This window comes from Gossypium arboreum, chromosome 11 (genome assembly GCF_025698485.1).
Source record: "Gossypium arboreum isolate Shixiya-1 chromosome 11, ASM2569848v2, whole genome shotgun sequence".
Taxonomy (NCBI): Eukaryota; Viridiplantae; Streptophyta; class Magnoliopsida; order Malvales; family Malvaceae; genus Gossypium; species Gossypium arboreum.
The window spans coordinates 130,072,638-130,086,512 of record NC_069080.1 but is presented as its reverse complement, the minus strand read 5'-3'; the positions used below and the strand labels follow the sequence as shown (position 1 = coordinate 130,086,512).

The 13,875-nt window shown below is 33.7% G+C and overlaps 1 long non-coding RNA gene across 1 annotated transcript; it reads right to left on the bottom strand.

The window, feature by feature from the left end:
- Positions 1 to 1,913: 1,913 nt before the first annotated feature.
- Positions 1,914 to 4,123, bottom strand: LOC128284239 (uncharacterized). Its single transcript, XR_008274620.1, has 2 exons — positions 3,956 to 4,123; positions 1,914 to 2,104 (listed from the first exon to the last, which is right to left on the bottom strand). It is a non-coding gene; the product is annotated as an uncharacterized LOC128284239 (long non-coding RNA).
- Positions 4,124 to 13,875: the final 9,752 nt, after the last annotated feature.

Sequence of the window (13,875 nt, the reverse complement as noted above, 5' to 3'; positions counted from 1 at the left end):
ATGCTGTCTTATGGATATCCACTTCCTTTACCCTTAACTGATGGTATCCAGATCGAAGGTCAATCTTGGAAAATACCGAAGCTCCTCTAAGTTGGTCAAATAAATCATCAATCCTTGGCAGTGGATACTTATTTTTAATCGTCAGTTTGTTCAACTGGCGATAATCAATGCACATTTGCATTGTACCATCATTCTTCTTCACGAATAGCACCGGTGCTCCCCATGAAGACACGCTTGGCCTAATGTAGTCCTTATCCAACAACTCTTGAATTTGAGCCTTTAACTCCACTAACTCCTTTGGTGCCATCCTATACGGTGTGATGGACACGGGCACCGTTCCAGGCAACAAATCTATTCCAAACTCAACTTCTCGGTTCGGAGGCAATCCTGGAAGCTCCTCCGGAAAAACATCTTGGAACTCCTTTACGGTCCTAACCTTATCCACTGTCAGTCCCTTCTCTTCCGACTGACTTACAAATACCAATTAGGCCTCACAACTTTTCTGAATCCACTTTTCGGCTCTTAATGCCGACTCCACATTGGACAAATAATCCCTTCTCTCACCTATCACCATAACCTCCTCATCCTTTGTAGTTCTTAACACCATTCGCTTAGCAAAGACAATCCGAGTCGCCTTATGCTTAACAAGCCAATCCATTCCTGAATGAGGTCAAACTCTCCGAACAGTAACTCCATCGATCTCCGGAAAAACCTTGCCTTGAGTTTCTAAGGGTACATTCCTATACAGTTTGTCTACCCTAACCGAGTGACCCAAGGGACTTAGTATAAATACCCCACTCACAATCTCCTCAGAGCAGTCCAAGTCGTCCATAATCCGTTCTGTGGCCTCCAACCAATATTCCGCCACATTCGGGGCTATACCAGACACGCCCTTAAAGATCTTCGTTCCGTTAGTCCCAAAGTTATTAAGAAATAGATCCCTGATTCGTTGCCTGAACTTGCTCCGGCAACCCTTTCCAGAACACGAAGCATTATTTGTGACAGGGCATCATCCTCGGCACCGCGGTCATGAGACTCTACCTTTGTTGCCGGTGGTACTGGTACATCTGCTGCCGGCATACGTCCCGAAGACGAAGATACCGCTCGAGCCCTTCCTCGGCCACTTCCACGGCCTCTTCCACGAGTAGCTCTTGTATTCATATCGTATTATCTTGATTACGAATTTTTATGCATCAATTAATATTCCGGTGTTTATTACGATGTTTTATGAATCGATAAAGAGTTGAGAGTTTGTTTTCGCAGAATCAAGTCTAGCTACGCTTTCATCTCTTATCGATTTTCCTATGGTTTCAGATCATCCTATCTAGAGTATCCTAGCAGGATTTCAAAGATGCATGATAAGTCGAAAAATATTCGAAGAGTTCGAGTAATACTTACGGGCTTGGTAGGAGATTCGGAATGCCACCTTCTAAAGATCTAAATTTTGTAAACCCATTCCACAGCTGAGTTGTTGTAACTGGGCTCTGATACCACTAAATGTAGCACACCAAACCCGGCCCAGAAGTTATGGCCGGATCCGGCATGCCACATCAAAAACGTTAAAAAAAATTCCATTCTAAGTCCAGAAAATCGTACTTGATGTTCAAAAGATTAATTCATTAAGGATTAAAGTGAATGGAAGTCATGCACCGTAGGAAATCGGAAAAGAGGTGGTGAGTCCATCTGATCGCTATACCAAGCTCCTTCGGATCCAATCCTAGACATGCATAACGCCATTGCCACACCTTAACGTCATGGATATTTCTAGGAAACCGATTTGATTAAGTCATTTTTAGGAAAAGTGATTAATTTTGGAAAATACTTTCATTGCGGAAGCTTTACTTGTTGTCGTGTTATTTTGAAATCAACTGTTGTTTTTGAAAACGCGCCCTAAAGCTATCCAATTTCAACAGTTAAAATAAGTATTACCTAATACATATTAAAACCATCAAAAATAATTAAGCGGCCTTATTACATTTAAAAACCTAAAACTTCAAACGTAAATTAAAGGATGTCCAGTTCACCAGAAGAAAATCAAACTTTCAAAACGAGTGGCCACTCCGAATTCCCTCACAGCTCCAAGCCCACTATGGTTGGGGATTTCCTGCGTGGATGAAAATAAAAGGGTGAGTTTAGGGAAACTCAGTGTGTAAGGAAAACCCATTCAAAGCCCAAGTCAGCTCAAGTCTATTGGGCCTAAGCCCATTCAGGTAACAGTGGTACTGGGACAGAGCCCTTTTTAGATTACAATAAACTGGGCCTTAGCCCCTTATTCAGATAACAGTATGACCCATAGGCCTGTTTCAAAATACATGCAACATCAGTAAACATATGCAAGCCCATTTGGGGAGACTACTCAACCCACCGACCACTACACTCCACCGCACCAGCCATACACTCCATGTGGGGAATAGCTCAACACACCCAAATTTAACACTCCACGATTTTTGCCTTGCTGCTCGATTATCAAAGAATTGAGGCAAAGCCTCCAAGACGTGGACAAGCCACTTTCAGTACTTCCTCCGTCAATATCCCAATCCCATGCATCGATAATAACAACATGGCATGCGATAAATAACAACAAATCAAACATGCATTTAAGTCAATTTAACCCTAGGGGTATTTCGGTAATTTATCTCCTAGGGGTAAAACTGTAAATTTTTCACTTTTAAAGGTATTTCAGTAATTTATCTATTTTAGGGTTTTTCATGCATATTCCTACCTTTCACGTACTAACAGAATCACGTACCAAGGGTTCTTACCGATTGGGCCCGTTGGCCCATAATTCCAATTTTGGCCCATTAAGCCCAAAAATATCGAGGGCACAGAAATCATGCACTTTGTAGTCCAAATTTTGCAGCTTACCAAAAACATTAATCGATTTACCTCACGAGCATTCACACACTCGCAAATCTACAAAATACCGGTTTTCAGCATTTCGGCTTTTCGACTTTTGCCGATCTAGACTAAGAAAGAGGGTGTTAGTTACACATTGCTTTGCATTTATATATCGATTGAGATCCACACACGAACTGCCTACAATTGGATTACTAACACGTTAATCTAACTATTCAAATACGAACTACATATTAACCCCTTACAATATTCAGCCAACCACACCTACAGATCATAGTAAGCTTATAAGAAATCAATAAGCAACTCATTAACAAATTTTTGTCAATGTTTACCACATAATCATAATTTCACTGCAAGCTGTCTTCCTGAGCAACAGTCACTAAATCATTTATAACTGGAGCTACAAAACTCCAAATCAAGTGCCGTTAATTTTCCCTGAAAATAGACTCATATATCTTCTATCCATAAAATTTTCAGAATTTTTGGTTTGGCCAATCAATACCAGATTTTTCTCAAAGTTTCGCATGTTTCACTGTTTGACTAATCTGACCACCCTTCATTACGAATCAAATTTCTCATTGTACAGAATTCAAAATATGTTCTTGTTTATTTCATTAGAAACTAGACTCAATAAGCTTTAATTACATAATTTATTCAGCTTCTAATTCATCTCCCACAATTTATGGTGATTTTCCAAAGTCACATTACTACTGCTGTCCCAAGCAGATTTATTACCAAATCACTCTTTCATACACCTATCTTGCATGCATGTTATTTAAACATGTATATCACCAATCAATCATCACATATCTATGATTTTTACTTAAGCATAATCTCCATTTCATCATTTTAAAGCATAACATGTTAGCCGATTTTTCCCTTTAGCATCTAAGGCACATGCATGTTCATTTGTTTGGCTCAACTTCACCTATCTTCCATTTTTCATCAAAAGAACATGAAACAACAACCATTTCCTTCATTTTAATTCATGACTAAATGCTCACAACACAACTAAAAATCAAAATATACTTCAAGAGTTAAGGTAGAATCAAGAAGAACTCATGAACCTCAAAATAGAAGCAAGGTACCAAGAACTTACCTTCAATTTTCCTCCTCCTAATGACCAAATACTCAAGAGCTTTCTCCTCTCCTTTCTCTTCTCTAACTTTCAGCTATGATGAACAAAGATGGACAAAACTTTGTTCTTTTCACCCCTTTTTCTTTTAATAAAACTTCATATTTCATCCATTTAATTCTTTAATACAAAAGACATGAAATTCTTATCATTGAACATTTACATTTACCTAACCCATTATCATGGAACATTTACCTAACCTATTATCATGGAACATTTACCTAACCTATTATCATGGAACATTTACCTAACCTATTACCAATTTGTATCAATTTGTACCATAAATTATGGATATCAAGTGTACATTTTGTCTACAACAACATGATGGCTAGCCTCTACATGTAAAATGGGAGGTTTGTCTACAACAACATGCATTATTTAATTATTACCTCGTATATTTGTATATTTTATTTATTCATTCTCAATACATGCTATATATATACTTTTGTATGCATAGTGTTAATATTTGCCATGTATATATAATTTTTATGCATCTAATGCGATCTTCATATTATTACTATCATTTTGTTAAAATGCACGTATTATTTATTTACTACAATAATATGTTACTATGTATGATTTATAGTACAATAAAAGTCCCCATGCATCTTTTTTAAAAATAAGGCCCCAAAAGTTTTCAAAAAAATATAAAGGCAATGCTTAGTGTTTGGAAATTTCGAAAAGGTAGTACCCTAACTTATTGGGTTGCAACTTTTCTCGTTAAGTTCGAATAGTCAAGTATCCTTCTAAGTTTTAAAGGATTTCAAAATATAAGTGACTGTCTTGGAACTGCAAAGTGATATGTCCTAACTTACTGGATATAGCATTTTGTTGTTTTGAGATAGGGATTTCTAAAAGGCTAACTTAAAGCCAATACTTTGATATAAGTAAACCCAAGTTTTCAAATATTTCAAAGAGGATTACATATTAAAATTTCTAATTTTCGACATTAAAGACATTTTGATAATCAATTAGGTACCAATTTTTGGGCGTTACGAGGGTGCTAACCCTTCCTCGTACGTAACCGGCTCTCGAACCCATTTTCTGATTTCGTAGACCAAAACTAATGATTTTAAAACAAAACATTTTATAAGGTGATCCAATCACACCTAAAAAGATTGGTGGCGACTCCTGTTTTCATTTTTCTTAAAGTCGATTCCCATTTTCCAAAACTCGATTTGAAAATGGTTTCGACAATTTCAAGAACAATGCATTATAAATTTATAAAACTTATCACAGAAAAATCGCGATCAAACTACACCCATAGTTACTGCCCAGGGAGACTAGCTCCCACTTGCTGTTCATCCATTTTGGAACAACTTCAGGAACAAGATCGCCTTTAGGAAAAATCGAAAGGCTCTCAACCGAGTGTACCATAGATTCCTTCAACATTACTAGGTGTGAACCAGAGGTCTTGAATTGGGTATTACTACCATGAAAAATTCTGTTTTGTTTTTTGATGATTCATTTCCCCCTTTTTTTCATTCCCTTACCCATGCAAGAGAAAGCCACTTTAGACTGACCTAGGGTGTTTTTGAGAGTAGGCTCACTGTTGTTAATACTGGTTTTTTTTTATTTTTAGGAAAAACCACAACCGAGTGTTTGCCAGAATCAATGCCTCCTACTTCCACTAGGGTTTTATTTTTGTCAAACGTAGCAGATGAAGATTCTGTACTAAAGGTTGAAGCTTCACCATCAAGATATGGATTCGTCTCAGTGTTAGGTTTTCTTTGTGTTCCGGCTGCCTCAGCGGGTCGACTGTAGCTACCAGCACCATCTGAAATGAATTGAGAGGCCCACTTCCTTGGGTTTTCCTTTAATACTGTTTCTTATGTTTGAGTCATTCTGACCGTTGTGCTGGGGGTTAGAGTTTTCCTTATGGAAATTTCCATTTAAGACTTCTTTCCCTCTAAATCTCCAAGAATCTTGGAAATTTCCTTCATTATTTCCTTTGGCCAAATCCCTGTTATTAAGGATCCTAAAACGGGAACCTTTCTTTTCCCTCTCCTGAGTTCCTAAAGAGTTTTGCTCAATCTCTCTAGGCTTCCGCTGTGATTTCCTTTCGACAATCATCTACGACCTGTAGATTTTGTTCGTTTTCTCCAACCCGTCTACAACCCTATTTTGACTTTTTGATGACACTTTCGGTGGATCAATTTTCTTTTCGCCAGTAAGTTAATGATTCCTGAAATTGCAAATATTCTCCACATGCCCATATCTCCTACAATGAAAACAAATTGTAGATAATGATTCATACTCCACATTTTGTTTTTGACCATTAATCAGGATTTGAGAAACCAACGTAGACTGCCATTCTACTGAAACGGCCCTGTAATGACCCAAAATTCACGGGCACCGGAAAAGTGAGTTATAGGGCTTTCGTCTTAGTGAAATAAGTTCGAAAATAATTATTAGAAATATTTATGAGTTTAGTAGCGTGTCTAATTAGGTTTTAATTAAGTGAATTTAGCTTAATTTAGAGAAATTAGTAAAAAGAACTAAATTGAATAAGGGATAAAAGTTTAATTCTAAAGTGATAGAAAATAAAAGGATTAAAATGGTAATTAAACCATTTACAAAAGTTGAGACGGCATATATGTATTAAATTTAAAATTTTATTTTGGTTATATTTAAATATCATATATAATTATTATAATTATTAATTAACATTATGGTTTTATATTAGATTATTATTATTAGTATTATTATTAAATAAATTAAATAGTAGATAATTGTATGGTAATAAAAATATACATGTGTAAAAAATTTTATTGGTACATTTGTAATTTAAATACTTAATTACTTATAATTTAAGTAAAAAGATATTTGTTAATTAAATAATTAAATTATTAAAATTTTGAGATTTTTGTTTGAGAAACAAATTAAAAAAATGACAATTGTAATAAAATCATTGGTACAAATGTAAAATTAAATATGTATCCAATTGTAATATTAGTATTTGTTATTAAAATAGATATTTATTAAATTAATTAAATATAAATTATAACATAAAAGAAGTAAAACAAATGAAAACGTAAAAAGCAAAAAAAAAAAGGAAAGAAAGTTACAGAGAGCATTCGAAACAGGGGAAGAAAAGAAGAAAAAGAAAGAAAAAGGAAAATAAGGTTTTTGAAGCTTGGAGTCAATTTGGTAAGTCAATTAAGTCCGTTTTAGTTAATTTTGATGTTTTAGAAGCTTTAAAACAAGATTATGATGAAATTAAGTTGAAGTTTTGAAAGTTCTTAGGCTTTTGAATATAGTTCATGTTGAATAAAATAATGAATTAGGGATTTAATTGAATGAAATTTAAGTTAGAATTGATTAAAGGATTAAATTGGAATTATGGTATAAATTTGATAGAAATTCAATTTTATTATTAATTAATGCTGTAATTAATAGTGTAAATTATTATTATTATTTTTGTAGCTAACAAAGAACCCGAGACATTAGCACAAAAGGAAAGGAGAAAGTTATCGAGGAGTGATCACGAAATTGGGTTTGTATTACTATAATTCAAGTTATTTATTATTAAGTATTAATTTTAAATTTATTTATTTTATAGTAAGTAAATATTGAGGTAAGTAATTTTGTTGAATTGAATTTAGAAAATTGAATTGAATAAGAAATACGTATTAGTATTACTATAATTCTAATTTAATTATTATTAATTGTTGAATTTTAAGTTAATATGCATGGTAAGTATTAGTATTAAATTGTATGAAATTAAATTGAATTGTGATTATATGTGAATAATTGAAATGTATATTGAATTGAGAAAGTGTATTGAATTATGAATATGTGAATTGAAAATTGATTGAAAAGTGGAAAATGATTGAATTGAAAATGTGAGAAATTGCAACTGAATTGAATTGAGATTTATATGTGAATCGAATACCCTATTAACTAGTCGGGCTGAGTCAGTTATAGTTGGCATGCCATAGGATTGGAAGTGTTCAGGGATGCTTCGACCTCGAGTCGATGAGACACTGGGTGTCACTATATTTCTTCGGATGTACTGGGTACCAACTTTACTTCGGCTAGGCCGATGAGACACTAGGTGTCAACTATTACTTCGAACTATCCGATGAGGCACTGGGTGCCATATTGGTGTGCTTGGTTGGATCCGTATATCCGCCAAAGTCCGAGTTATGTTAATAGGGTGAAAAATTGAAATGTGAATTTGAGACATTGAAATGAGAAAAAAAAAGAAATTGAATTATGAATTGAAATTGGAATTGGAATTGTGATAGAAAGAGAAAAGTATGAGCTAAATGTTCATAAGTGGTCTAATTCAAGTTTGTGAAAAAACATTGATTGACGAAAAATTAAATTGAATTGTTATTATGAAATGATAAAAAAATAAATAAACTATGAATTAGTATATAAGAAATTAATTGTTATGTATTTTAATATTTATGTTTTTATTATTGTTGATATATTTTGAATTATGGTAATACCACTGAGTATATCCATACTCAGCGTACGGTTGTTTCCGTGCGCAGGTTAATAGAAGTCAAGTGTCCCGGCTCAGCATCCAGAACATTCCCGACTCCAACACAAACTTGGTGATGTATTTTCCTTTTGGATAAAGGTGGCATGTACATAGGTGTTGTGTGGTCATTTGAATATGTATATTTTTTTGTTGTAAAGGATGAATTATAAGATTTAGATGGTTCAACAAAATGGTAAGAAAGGTATATGATATTTTAACACATGAACATTAAGTTGTTAAATGAATGAAGTTTTTAATCAATTCTGAATGATGCTATGATAGTTATTTAAGTTAAAATTATGTTAATGATATAAATATTAGTTAGATGAATTTGAAACATTGGTATTGGTTGTTTTTGGTTTGAAGTTGTAGGGGGTTTTAGGTAAAAATAAGCAGAAATACTGTCGAAATTTTTATAAAAAAATTTAAAAAAATTTAAAAATTACGAAAAATTTTCCGGAATACTTGAACAAGTCCCGTTCTATTTTCAATACGTGTTTTGGGCTTCGAAAGTCTAATATAGGGACTTAATTATTAAATTATACTATGAAAGTTGTATTAATTGTAAATTATTCGTAAGTTGGCTGATATGTCCAGTAATGCCTCGTCACCTCGTTTTGGCGACGGTTTGGGGTTAGGGGGTGTTACAGGCCCCTTGCCCTGTTATCTGTGTTCTTGTCCAACTTGACAACTTTTCCAACCATTCCCCTTATCTCCGTGATGATTTTATGATTGTACAAATAACTAGGTAGGCTAGGAAATCTGATCCACGCCATCACCACAATAGGATATGCTTGTGAAGGGTCGAAGGCTAACATCTAGGGTTGAACAGTCAAATATTGACTAAAAACGGTCTAGGGACCTTCTAAAAGAGCTTTCTCACAATCCATTTTATTTTGAAATTTGACCAGAAAATATTCATTTTCGATATCCATCATATGCAAAGGCTCCACGAGTCTCCACAAGTTATATATTTTGTTCTGCAAAACAAAAAATCCAATATTACGACCAAGAAGTTTTAAAATCATGGTGTTCTCCATGCCTTGAATGAGGATTTGTTGAATCCTATTTGAGAAAGTTATAGCAGGCACTCCATTCACAAATGATTTCTGGATGTCTCTTTCCAATATGTGAAAATCTTCTTTCCTTTCCGATCTGTTGAAAGTGTCCTTTGGAGGTTGTCCTACGAGTTTGTCTCTCCACAAGATAGGTTGTTCCGAAGCCAGATCAACCATCACATTACTACTCTTGTCATCATCTTTCTCTCTAAATCAAACCTTTTTAGGTATCAGCTCCTCCGTTATGGATATGTCAGAACCAGAAATATCACAGAGAGAAGACATGTTCTTTTTTCCTTTTAAATTTAGTTGGTTTAATTTTAAAACTTAGTGAAGATTAATATAATTAAAATTAATTTTTGAAAGAACAACTTAATTAGTGCGGTCTACTTTATCAACTTTCCATAGAGATACAAAACTTTTTTCATAAATATTGAAGTTTTTGAAGGGCACCAAAATTTCTAAAGTGATATCAAAATTAATATTTCTAATAGATATAAAAATTTTAACGCAATACCAATATTTTTGATGTAATATCAATATTTTTAATAAATATCCAAATTTCTAACACAATAACAATATTTTTAATTGATACTAAATTTTATAAAAGCATTTATCATCAAATTTTTAATAGATGCTAAAATTTGTAAAATTATCTTGCTAGATATTTTGATTTTCGTTAGAAATTATGGGATTTGATTAAAAAATATGATATACCAAAATATCTAACGAGATGTTTCGAAAATTTTGAGATTTGATTAAAAATATTGATATCGCATTAAAGATATCACCTTATATAACACGATTAGAAATATTGTCTATCAAACACCCCATGAAACCATCTTCCTCTTCGTTGGCTTGTTTAGACAATTTAATTGCCTTCGCCGCGTCTTACCATCCATTTTCACTTCTAAGTCTGATTGGGAACTACACTCAAAAGAATCCTTTGATTTAACTCTCTAATTTCTCACTGATAATCTGTATGCTATCCCTATATAGTTAATCTCTCTCATTGGGCTTTATGTATTGCTCAAAATTTAAATCTTTCTACGAAAACATATATAATTTCAAATTTGGGGAGAGTGAAAAGATAAAAAAGGAATACTTTTATTGTAAAGTGTGAAAAGAAGGAATACTGATTAATTTCATTTTATGTCAAATTTTACTATTAGTCCATGTATTTTGTATGGTTTATAAATATAATCTTTTAATTTGGTCTATTTTAATTTTTATATTTTTGAATTTTGAGATTTAGGTCAATTTAGTCAAATGGTACGGGATAAATATGTTAGATCAAATTCGCTATTAAATCTCATACTCCCTATTCTCCAATTTGATAATATTTAATTCATATATGTTGCATGATTTTAATTTTTAGTTTTTGGAAAGAAAAAATCCTAAGATTCTTTTACAAAAACTAACATTCTCTTATTCTATTATTTAAACAATTCCTTGGAAAATAATCTAAAGTCCTACTCCTATATGATACTACTACTAACTTCGTTATACTACTTTGCCCAACTTGTTGAGGCTTTAATAACTTCCATAGAACTCCATGGGAGTCCTTGGAAGATAAAAAGATTTCCATTTTTCCATAATCGCCATATTAGAATTCCCAATAGCATGGGCCAAAGGACTCTGTGCCTTGTTAGTTGACCATAAGTTCCTAAATTTGTCCTAATATCCACTCAAGCAGACTGTTGGAGAAGAAATTGGACCATCTTGTTTCTGGCACAATTAATTTCCAAGTGTCCTTAGTAGCCAGACAATTCCTGAGGACATGTAAAATGTCTTCTGTTTTGTAATAGCATACCGGGCATGCTTTAGTTTGGCTGATTCCTCTTTTAGCTTGTCCAAGGTTAGTAAGCAGGCATTGTTTATAAACTAGCCATAAGAAAAACCAAACTCATTGTGGTCCTTGGAATTTCCAAACGTCCTTCCATTTACTATCTTGTTCGTTTCATGTGTTTCTTTTTAGCATTTGGTACGCGATTTTTACTGAGAATTTTCCATTTGATGTGTGAGTCCAAAAAATTGTCAGGACCGGATAGGGGATGCGAGGGAGGGATGTTTGTAATCTTCTGAATTATATATTTTATCAGCCAGTTCCTAAATGCATAAATGTCCCAAGAACTCTCTTCTGTAACCATGTCTTTGACTAAACATTTCGGGACTAATCCTTCCGTTGGTGATGCATGTGCTTTGAGCGGACCTATTTTTGGGATCCATGGATCTTCCCAACATCTAACGATGACTCCTATTCCAATAGACCAACATAGGTTCTCTTTTAGTAATGCCCAAATTTTTACAATTCCTCTCCAAACTGCTGAGCAGTTTCCACAAATGATGTTTTCTAGGACTGCCTCTATCAATCGATATTTGGCTCTTAAGACTTGTACCCACAAAGTGTCCCTTTTAGAAACAAAATTGAACTTTAATTTTAAAAGGAAGGAGGCATTTTGATCTTTTACCTATCGAATGCCCAAGACTTCTCTTTTACGAGGTTGACAGATAGACATCCAAATCTACTAGGGCCATTTTCCAATTTCCTATATTGGATCCCTAAATAAATTATCCCGCCAATCGTTTAATTTTTTTGTACACTCCTTTGGAATTTGCATGAATTGCATGAAGTAGTTTGGAATGGAAAGGAGGACAGATTGGGCCAAAGTGAGCCTTCCTGCAATTGAGAGTTGTTTAACATCTAACTACATAGTTTAGCTCTAACTTTTTCAATAACAAACTCCAAGGTAGCTTTAGTAATTTGACTATGTAAGAGTGGGATTCCTAAATAGGATACTAGCTCTTGGACTTTCTGGAAACCAAGAAGTCGACTTATCCTATTGCTCAGAGTATCCTCCACTCCCCTTGAAAAGAAAATATTGGTTTTGTGTGTGTTAATCCGGTGTCCCAAGTATGTACAGAATCGTTCCAAGATATCTTTTAATAATAAGTTGTGTTTTATGTCAGCTTTTGAGAAGATCACTAGGTCATCAGCAAAGAAGAGGTGTGACAAGGCTGGTCCTAATCTGGATAGTAGTATTGGGCTCTATGCCCCTGTATTAACAGCTATTTGGAAACTGTGACCTAGCCACTCCATACAGAGAACAAAGAGGTAGGGTGATAAGGGACAACCTTGTCTAATTCTTCTTGCTGGTTGGAATTTTTCAGTGTGCATGATACTGTGTATGTCATGTTTATTATTTGTATCAAACTGATTTAACTATTCAAATATGATTTATAAGTATTTTAAATGTACATGGAAAATATGTTTATTGTTTGTATCAAACTAAATTGCAGGTTTGGATTTTTGTAACTTATTGTCTACCATTTGCATACTAATTGCATTAGGAAAGAGACAAATTTGTTCCTATTTTTATGAGTAATAGTATCAAGTTTGGTTATTGTTTGGTTATAAAGAGAGAAATCTATTCCTAGTTTCAAATATGAATTGGATTAAATTTGATCTTTAGCTTTTATATTGTATTGGTTATTTTCTGTCATGTTGTATTAAATTGTTCGGTTGTTGTCTTCCTTTATTGATGTTAAATTTTTTTGGCAAGTTTAATTTATGATAATTTTAAAGAGAGTGAAGAAGAAATGTCTAGTTTTGATGTATATGATAGTGATATGTCTAATAGGATTATGGTTAATCTAGATGGTTTAAACATGGATGATATAAAAGTAGGGGAATTGTGTGATAGTGATGATTCTTGAAGGTTAATTAATGCACATGAATCTGACTCAAACATCTTAAATTGGCATGAGTTCAACCTAGACAATGACATGAGTAATCCTAAACTGAAGGGTGGAATGTTATTTAAGTCTAAAGGCAGTCTAAAAAAAAGTTGCCAAGCAGTATGGTGGGTTGAGTAGTTATTTTATTAAATTCCTAAAAAATGATCTAAAGAGGTTAAAGACAGTCTATAGTTCAAAATGTTCTTGGTACACATGGGCCTCTAGACTAAACCTTAATGACCCTACTGACCAGGCTTGGCAAATTAGGAGTTCAAACCCTAACTATATTTGTTGATCCTGATTATTCTTTGACATCATTGCAAAAAGATGTCAAAAAAGATTTTCTTTGCCTTGTCTCACTAACCAAATGTAGGAGGGCTAAACTTAGGACATTGAAATTAATTGAAGGAGCTCATAAGGCTCAATATGAAAAGATTTATAAGTATTTGTTGGAGGTTAGGACCCAAAATGAGGGAACAACAACAATTTGTTATCTGGATAACAGGTGTTTCAAAGAATGTCTGTCTATCTGCAGGTATGCAAATATGGCTATAGGGTTGGTTGTATGAGGATAATAAGTTTAGATGGATGTTCCT